The 10113-nt window shown below is 44.3% G+C and overlaps 1 long non-coding RNA gene across 2 annotated transcripts; it reads right to left on the minus strand.

Annotated features, from left to right (window-relative positions):
- Window positions 1–4459: 4459 nt before the first annotated feature.
- On the minus strand, window positions 4460–9958 carry LOC119254803 (uncharacterized). 2 transcript variants are annotated; one of them, XR_005127391.2, is made up of 4 exons: window positions 9850–9958; window positions 8298–8422; window positions 6458–6641; window positions 4460–5346 (listed from the first exon to the last, which is right to left on the minus strand). It is a non-coding gene; the product is annotated as an uncharacterized LOC119254803 (long non-coding RNA). The 2 variants fall into 2 exon arrangements; XR_005127374.2 differs by lacking the exon at window positions 9850–9958 and having other exon boundaries at window positions 8298–9217.
- Between the last annotated feature and the right edge of the window lie 155 nt (window positions 9959–10113).

Here is a 10113-nt window from a genome sequence, read left to right on the forward strand (position 1 = left end):
TTTATTTATAAAAACACTGGGTTATAGGCCAGAGGCACGGGAGGGTGAGAGGATTCACCAGAGACAGAGTGGGGAGCAGAACAGGCAGAAGGACTGAAATACACTGCTGAGGGGAGCAGTGGAGAGACAGGAGAGGTCTGCTGCGCCATGTGGGTAGCTCCCTGGCCGGCCAGGGATCAAACCCGTGCTGCAGAGGCTGTAGACAGCTTCACAGCACTGCACTCAATCCACTGTGCCACCTGGGAGGCCTATCCATTCATCTTTTGATGAACACTTGGGTTATTACTCCCTCTTTGATATTATGAATAAAGCTGCCATGAACACTGGTGTTCAAATATCTCTTCTAATCCCTGCTTTCTATTCTTTTGGATAAATACCTATGAATGAAATGCCTGCAACATGTGGTATTTCTTTTTTTTTAAGATTTATTTATTCATGCATACAAGATCTGGGGTGCAGGCCAGAGGTGCAGGGGTGAGAGGATTCACCAGAGGCAGAGTGGGGAACAGAACAGGCGGATCTACTGAAATACACTGCTGAGGGGAGCAGTGGGCAAGACAGGAGAGGTCTGCTTTGCCATGTGGGGTGCTCTCTGGCTGGCCGGGGATTGAACTCATGCTGCAGAGGTTACAGATTGCTTCATAGTATAGTGCTTAACCCCTTGTGCCACCAGGGAGGCCCAACATGTGGTATTTCTATGTTTAGGTGTTTAGAAAACTGTCAAATTGTTTTCCACCACAGCTGCACTATTTTACATTCCCACCAGTAGTGCAAAAGAAACTTCCAATTTCTTCACATCCTCACCAACATTTGTTATGCTGTTTTTTAAATTATAGCCATCCTAGTGTGTGTTCAGATTATAGCTATACCAAAGTGGGAAGTGGTATCTCATTGTAGTTTTGCTTTGTGTTTTCTTAATGGCAAATGATGTTGAGCATCTATTCATGTGCTTATTGCATATTTGTATATTTTCAGTTAGCAAGAATTACACCCTGGATAAACCTCATTAGCTTAGACTCTGCCACTGTGCAAAGCTGACATTTGTATATCATCTGTGGAGAAATGTCTATTCATGTCCTTGGCCCATTTATGAATTGGGTGGTTCGTTTTGTTGTTGATTTTCAGGAGCTCTTTCCATATTCCAATGATATTAATTACTGATCAGACAGTGTTTGCAAGTACTTCTTCCCATTCTGTAGACTGCCTTTTGGTTCCTTGCTAGTATCCTTTGATGCACAAAAGTTCTTAGTTTTGGTGAAGTGAAACTTATTTCTTTTTTTTTGTTTGTTTGTTTGTTTGTTTTTTTAAATAATAAATTTTATTTTTATATTCCCCCATACAAATGCAAACGCCCCATTCTGACCCCAATCCTTCCCCTCCCGCCCCCCACCCCCCAAAAAGTGTCTCTGGTTCATAGTTTTTTGTTCATTTTGATTTTCACTTTCTTATATTCATTTTCCTGGTCCCTTATTTAAGTTTTCTAGATTCCTGCTATATTTCTTCTTTTGGTATCTGTGCTTTTGATGTCATGCTCATGAAATTGTTGGAAAACCCAAGGTCATGAAGCGTTCTCTCGATGTCTTCTTTTAGTACTTTCATTATTTCAGCTCTTAAATACATTTTGAGTCAAATATTGTATCTACTATATAGTGTAAGTTGAGAGTCCAGCTTCACTCGTTTGCATGTGCCTATCCAGTTCGCTCAGCACTATTTGTTGAAAAGATTGCCCTTTCCTCATTCAATGGCCTTTGCATGGATTATTTACACTAGTTGCTTTTCACATTTTACATTATTTGCTTGTCAAAAATCAATTGCCCTTATATGGAGGGTTTATTTCTGGGCATTGAGCTGAGATTTTAAGAATGAGCAGGAATTAACTAGATGACAGAAGAGAGAAAAATCCCTCCAAGTACAAAGATTAGTTTGAACGACAGTGAGTATTGAATTTTTTCCCAAGGAAAGTAGCATTGATATCTCATTTTCCATCCCCTTTTTATATACTGCACTAAATTATTCTGTATTTAAAAATCTCTTTTGGGGGAGATTCTGAATTCTTTGCTCTGAAGTCTCCAGAGTAGTACAGAGTGACACTAAATCCATTCTCCTTCATCTTGCAACCCTTGTGAGTCATAAATATGCCACATTTTTTCTTCTAGTAGCTAATAGGTAATAGTGATTCAGAGAAGTACCACTCATGGGCCAAATATTAATTCTCACAGATAGTACAGAATAAAATTCCAAGGAGGAAGGTCCTAACTGTCTAACAATTAGTAAACATCTCCTTGCCCATAAAAATGTATTTATTACACTATTATGAACAGCAGTGTTAGAAAAACTCCTTTTAGGTAATTAAAAGGTTTGCGGAAACGAACAAAAGGAAGTTGTCAGCAAGGATTTAATAAGAGTTAACTTGGAAAATTTCTGTAATTTACACTAGCTGCATTTAACATTTTACATTATCTGTCAAATGCTATTACTTCATTAATCTACTCTGAATGGAATGAATGCCTCTGATCCAGTTACGAAATCTATTTTCCAATATGGTAATAAATAATTTCATGTTTTCATTTAAAGCGGTTGAAGTTTTTAAGCCTATACTTTTATTGAATTTGAATATGACTAACTTTTTTTTTTTAAAACATCCCTCACTTTCACACGGCATCCTTTTGAGTTTGTAATAAATAAAAAGGGAGCTCATTTCGAAGTTTTATCCCTTTTCATGACTGCTGCTTTAGCTACACAAAAGCTCAGATGAAGCATTGAAATTATTGCTTAAGAGTCTTATCAGTTTGGTAGATGTGTCAACATCTTCCCATGTCTCCTTGAGTTGTGAAGGTATGGGGGCCGGGCCAGAAAAGGAGGAGGGGTTGGAAGCAAAGAGAGAAGAAGAATGGCAATTTCTTTCTCGTTTCTATCCGTGTGTGTGTGTGTGTGTGTGTGTGTGTGTGTTTAAGCTCCCTGATTTAAATATTTCAAAATCAACAGGATTACTTTGTACTGTCACTGATGCCTCCATCCTTATTTAAGGAACTAAGGGGTTAAGGGTCCCAAAATACTATTTATATAAATAGCTCTAGAAATGCAAAAGACAACAGTTCATTTAAATATATTATAAATGTGAAACAGATTTGCTTTTTTTGCTATGAAGAAATTTCACACTGTACTTATCCCAGTAACTTACTATGGATCTTGTTGTAGAATATCATCCTTCTTAGGACTTTGCACTTGATTTGACATCTGTCACTCCAATTATGCTTCTTATTTTTTAATGCTTCGTCATTATCTTTGATCTATTTTGCCTCTGGATGAATGAATTATAGTGTTTACTTTTATCTTTTATCTATGACTTTTAAGGTTAATATCCTATTTAAAAGATAATCTTAAATGATTATCATAAAACATTAAAATTCTTTTTTACCTAATTATGCCAACAGTACTATTGACTTCCTTTGATGAATGTCAAGGACGTTACTACAGATGACAACCCCATCTTTGCTTTTTTCCTCTTATATTTTGATATAAAATCTAGAGTTAAAAAAATCTTTAAAAAATACTTTCTTATCATATTTACATTGAATATTTTCCTTTTGTTGCATAATTACCTTCAATTACTTAATTTTCCTCTTAGGTTAGTGATTTGCAGGTTTACGATTTGTTTTTGTATTTTATTTATCCTACAATTCCAGATCCTTTCAGTGATTATAGCCCCTTTTTCTCAATCACAGCTTCCCTAATGAAGAATGCAATTGCTTATTCATCTCTTAATTGTTCAGAGTACATTTGTAATGCGTCTCACTGGAAAACAGATTTGAGTGGTAAATGTTCTAAGAAGTTGCAGTTCTGAAGTTGCTTTTGAAAGAATAAGGCATTGGCTGGGGATATAATATTTGAGTTGATAAAAATGGAAATAAGGGCTTTCATGCTGGGCCTCCACCCACACTTAATACCTATTGCTGGGCCTCCCTGGTGGCGCAAGTGTTAAGATGCAACCTATGAAGCTGTCTGCAGCCATTGCAGCATGAGTTCAATTACCGGCCAGCCAGGGAGCAACCCACATGGCGCAGCAGACCTCTCCTGACTCGCCCGCTGCTCCCCTCAGCAGTGTATTTCATCAGTCTGCCTGATCTGCTCCCCACTCTGTCTCTGGTGAATCCTCTCACCCCCGCGCTTCTGGCCTGTACCCCAGCTTTTGTATGCATAAATAAATCTTAAAAAAAAAAAGTATTGCTGTTTCAATCTCTCCCCCAAGGACCATCCCACACCAGTCAATCTGGACTTTCCTAATCAGCACCATGAGGTCATCTGCATAAGACCTTTCCCTGAAGGAAAATGGTTTTCCTGAAATAATTTCATTTGCTACTAACTTTGCCTCACCCTTTCTGCTTATAAACACCCTCCACTTTGTGTGAGCCCTTCCAGGATCTAGGCAGGCAGGATGCTGCCTAATTAATGAATCTTTGAGCATTTAACCTCTTTAATTGTTAATTTTATTTTTGAACAGAGTCTGTATCTATTAGAGATGTATGAAGCTGCAAGCAACAGAAATCACAAGTACAGGTGTGTATTTTTCTCATGTAACAAGAAGCGTACATGGTTGCTGGCTTTTGTTTTACTGCCAATATGGCTGCTACAGCTCCTGGTTTCATGTCTGTGATTGGGAGAATAATTTCTCCCCAATGAGATCCAAGTTCTATTCCTTGGAATATTTTATGTTCGTTTACACGGTGAAATGGGATTAAGGGTGCAGATAAAATTAAGGCCTCTCATCAACCGATCTTGAGATGGAGAGACTATTTTGGATTGTCTGGGTGGGCCCGGTATAATCCCAAGGATCCTTATAAACAGAAGATGGAGACAGAAAAGAGTCAGCATAGAAAGATTCAGGCAGCACTGCTGGCTTTGAGAACAGAGAGGGCCGTGAGTTCAGGAATGGCTTGGCCTCCAGCAGTCATGCTAGAAAAGGTAAGAAGACAGTCTCTCTAGAGTATCCAAAAGGAGCACTGTCCTACCTTTACCTGGATGCTTTCTTAGCCCACTTATGCCTATTTATGATTTCTGACCTCCAGAACATTAAAGGAATAACATTTGTGTTGTTTTCAATTACAAAGTACTTTGTGACTTTGATGGAAACAATGTCCAAGGGGTGATTTCAAAGCAAGACAAAGGAGGCAGGGCAGTATCAGCCAAATCTGTGTCTTTTTATAGAAATCCAAAGCTTTCTGAGAAGCAGCCCAACAGAACTTTCTTTTCTTCTTGTGATCCAGAATTAGACCTCGTATCCACTCCAAGCTATAAGCAAGGCTAGGATAATGATTATTTCGTTCCTGGACTCAACAATTTCCGTATCTGCAAGGGACGAGAGTTGACATGGCTTTTCACAAGCTGATCAATAGTGTTTTATCTTTTCCTTCTGAAAACACTTAAGACATTGCCCCACTACTTTCTCATTCACCAAAGCCCGGAGAAGAATCTGAACATTCTGTTGTTTGATCTTCAAAAGTAAATTCTTTGTGTGTGTATAAATGGCTAAGATATTAAGTGGAAAACTTCTACCAGAATACATCCTGGCAATGATTTCTGCTGATCAGTTTTGCTCATAAGGTGGCAAAGTCTCTTAAATTTTCATTCTCATGACTCTTTTAGTTAATCTCACTATTTAATAAACATTTGTTAACTACTTAATAAGTGTCAGATGCTAAAATAAATTTCCTTAATTTTGTTTTTGTTTTTCTTTTCTCTGGTGACTTGGTTTGTCACATTCTAAATTACAGTGACATTAAGGTTAGAATTCTCTATTGTGCTTTCCAGAACTTTTACCTTCTCTGTTATTTAAAAAATAACCTATTTATGTCTCACATCTTGAATGCCTGCCCACGTTCATGTTAGATGTTACTTGTTTGTTTCTTCCTGGAGCTTTCAATCATTTTTTTTCCTCTTTCTGCATGACTGAAGTTTTATTTTGGCTATTGTACTTTGCCTTTTCTTCGCTCCCTTTTTATCTCAACCTTTTAAAATAGTTTCCGTATCTGCTTTTAAGTCACTGAGATTATAAAGTGAAGACTTTTTTCTTTATAGTCTTACATCCTTACTCCTTTTGCACTTTGCCTCAGATTTTTAAAAGATCTTTGTTTTGTTTTGTTTTTTTTTATTCATTCTGGATAGTGACTCGTTCCCTTTGTTACTGGTGCTTAAGGATGTGATGGGTGAGGTCCCAGGATCCCATATCAAGTAAGAGAGGAAAACCCAAGGGAGGGGGAGAGGCCTGGGAACCAGGAAGTGCTCCTGTCATATCCAGAGCCAAGCAGGCCGCCCTTGGGCATCTGAGCCCAAGGAAGAGGACAAGGCTGCATGGACTGGAAGGGCAGCCCTTGGCATCAGTGGTTCTACATCACCCACCAGCCCATCTCCTGTCTGGATTGAAGGGAAAAGTAGAAGCAGGGTAGTGAGGAGCACTTACCAGCTCTGTCCGCCCATGGAGACAGCCCAGATTCTTACTAAAACCTAGAATGTCTTCAACTCATTTCACTTGTTTTATACAAGTAACTGGGGAGGAGTCTTTGCGTTTCTTCTGAGGTGGTGTCATTGTTGTTTTAGTGAGCGGACTCTACTTGCATCCCCTCCACTAACTCCCTCGGGCTCCTCTGTGAACATAAAAATATGCATTAAACTGAGCAGGGGTGAACCTCTTCCCCTAAATCACATGCAGTGGCCTGTGGAAAGCCCCCATCTTTGCAATTGCAGCACATGTAGCTAATCACCATTGTCCGGGCTCCCTGGTGGTGGAGGTTGGTGGTTGACTAATAATCTTTCTTTCATCCTCTGTCACTTTACCTAAATTAATGCTGAATGAAATTTAACTTTAATAAATACTATGTATCTAATACATTGGATAAATTTTAAAAATAAACACAATTTAATTTTATTGAAATTATTAAGTATTTATTCAATAAATGCTGCGCAAATTTGCAGTCCCTGGCAGCCAGAGGCAGTCACGGGACATGGTCCATCCAATAATATATAAGGAGTTATTGGGTGGAGTTTCCAGAAAGGTTTTTTTAAAAGGTGCTGACTCTGCTGAAACTGTGCCCTCTTTATTCTGTGTTCATCTTTTTCTTCACTGAAATGAAAAGACTTGAGTCTTTTATGATCTAATGAAACATGGCCGACATGTTGAACCTGAGAATAAGGTCTCACCCTCAAGTTGGAGAGCAGAAAGTAAGTCTTGTGGACTGGGGCTTCCAGAACATTCTGGATTGGTCAATTTGTTTAAACTGCTGTTGTACAACTTTTCTGTTTCATGAACCCGAAGTCAACCTCTATCAGACTGAGCATCTATTTTGGGAGACAAGGCCTCCTCTGTGTACTCAACCCTCGGAAAGTCTTTTTTTATTACTGCTTGGTTAAAGCAATGTCAATGTGTGGATAAACTTGAGATGACTCACTTTCAGAGAGCAATCAATACCAATCACATTGGTCTAACATCTGTTTCAAACTACTAGATTTGTCTTTCAAACAAGCCAGTATTGGAAGCGAACCTTCAAAACACTCCAGAGGACTGAAGCCTGGGGGTGGGGGGTGTTGGGGGGGCGGAGAGTGTTTACTTATAAAAAATGAGCATTTGACACTTCTATTGAGCAGAATGTTTGGAGACCAAATGACTGTTCCGGAGTAGGCAGGAATGAGGAGGCCACGGGTCTCAGACGGCTGCACGAAGGACCTGAGCTCCCATGGTTTGTAGCTGGGGCTGTAACTAGAAATAGGGGATCCGGGACCTCAGGAAATTGCTTTACTTCTTTTTTTTTTTTACTGGAATTCTTATCACTGAAATGACTAGTAAAGTTGTCGGCGTATAATAGCATCAGCTTGCCAGAGCCATCCTAAAGGGAAATAAGAAGAAAATTGCGCCTCCTTGGGGAGCGATAGATGTCGAAGACAGAAAAGCCCAAGAAGGTGGCAAGAGAGAAAAAAAGAGAAAGAAACAATATAAGGAGCCCCCCATTTCCTCCAGAGCTCTCTCCCCTGGAGCTCCTCGGGGCTACAGAGAGGACAGTGTTCCCAGATAATGAATTCTGTGAGCCACTGACTTTATCTGGAGCTGTCCCGCCGCACAGAACAGGTTGAAACACTGGTGTTTTTCATTCACTCCTTCTACAATGCTTCTAAGCACCTCGTGAGTGACAGGCGCTCCACAAATTATAGCAACAATTTATGTTCAACTTTAAAAAGGGTTCATTACTTCGCTTTTTAATAGCTGCAGATGGCAGCCAGAGCTAATGCATTCGGTGCTACCCACCTACCTTTACGGCTCTAGAAACTGCTGCTAACACCGAGGAGATTGGGACGCAGGGCCAAGGATAAATCACAAACTCAAATCCCCCTGCCTCGAGATGGCAGTGGCACTTTCCTTGAAGATTAGATGCCTCTTGAATTTTATGAACAAAAGAAAAAGGACTAAGTACATTAGACGTGAGCGACAAAGAGTTCATTTCGTATTTTCGCATCTGAGGGCACAGGGTGGCCACAAAAGCGAGGCCTAGAGTGGTGGAACAGCACCTACAAACTGTGTGGCTGCTGACCGCCAGGATCTATCAAGGAGCCTCTAAGTTTTGGTTTTGTTGACACTTCTATTTCCTTGTCATTTAATTGTGTTTCATTGAGTTATAAAATCTAAAATGCTTTTTTAAAGTTTCCAATACACCCATAGCTTTCTGGTCACCAGCCCCTGGCACATCTATGTAGGGCCATGGTTACAAAATTCGCAATTTTGTAAATTCAGCTTTCTGGTCTTGGAGACAGCTCCTCTGCCCAGGAAGGCAGCTCTCTGCAGCGCGTCCGAGCACAGGGAAGGCGCTGTGGGGGGGCTGTGGGGGACCGTGGGGGGCCTGGCCACAGCCCTGGACTCGTGGATGGTGTGGGGGCGCGGCCTCCCCAGCATCATCAGGCTTATTCCCCGACTCCAGACATGGCAAGTGATCACCCCTCCCTCTGGTTCCGACGCCCGATCCTTGCACCCCTCACTCTGCCCCTTCATTAGGGCCTGCGCCTTCGCCCAGGTGCCTGCTGAGGGGTTCATTGTTCTGTTTAGGGTGCTCTAGGCTCCTGATCCCTGCCACAATTTTCCTCGGTTTCTGGATGCTTCTCAACTACCAGTGGTGAAGGGCCCGGGCGCAGCTGGTGCTTTACAAGCGCGTGTTGAGTCAACGGCGCGGGAGGCTGCGCCGGGACGGGGTGCTGCGGGGCTGGGGGCGCGGGGGGCGCAGAGGCCCCGACAGTGGCCGCGCCTCGCTGCGCTGCGCCCGGGCGCCAGCAGGTGGTGGCCGCGCCTCGCGGGGAGGCGCCGCGCGCGCCGGGGGAGGCGAACAAAAGACCCCGCGCTGCCCGGGGTGCGCAGAGGCGAGGCTGGGCGCGACCCCCCCCCCCCGCCGCGGCGCCCCGCTCCCCGCCAGCGCCGCGCGCAGCACCCGCGGGGAACGCGGACGCGCCTCCGGGAGGGCTGGTCTCCCCGGGAGCGGGCGGGGAGGCGGCACCCAAAGGTGCAGCGACTTGCCCGGGCGTCGTCAGAGCCTGGCTGCGACCCGGGCCCGCCCCTTTCACACCCGGGCTTCCCGGCCCTCGGCGAGGGCGGAGGGGCCGGGGGTGGCGTCAGGAGCCCGGGCGCAGCCCGCGGTGCGGGGGCCCCGCGGGGAGGAGACTTTCAGGCGCGGTCCGAGGCGCTTTCGCGCCGGAGCCCCGCCCAGACGCCCCCTCCCCGGCGGCGAGCCGCCCCCGCCCGCCCCCGGCCCCTCGGGGTGTCTCCGTGCGCCTCTCCCCCGCCCCTTCTTTCCCTGCTGTTTCTCGGCTCACGCCCACCTCGGTTCAAACCTGGGCAGGAAGCGAAACGGGGGGCTCGTTCCTAGAGTTGGAGGCGAAGTGCTGGGAGGGGAGAGCGCGCCTCCAGCGCCCGCGGGTGCGCTCCGCGCCCTGGGCCCCGCGCCCCGCAGCTCCGGGGCTTGGAGCGCGCCTCCCCGGCGCTCGGCCGCGCCACCCCCGGCCCGCCGCCCCGGCCCCCGGGACGCCCGGGGCTTCCGGGCCAGCCCCGCGCCCAGCCCCGCGCCCAGCCCCGAGCGCTGCCCC

Source organism: Talpa occidentalis, unplaced genomic scaffold, assembly GCF_014898055.3.
Source record: "Talpa occidentalis isolate TD23 unplaced genomic scaffold, MPIMG_talOcc4v2.1, whole genome shotgun sequence".
Classification (NCBI taxonomy): Eukaryota; Metazoa; Chordata; class Mammalia; order Eulipotyphla; family Talpidae; genus Talpa; species Talpa occidentalis.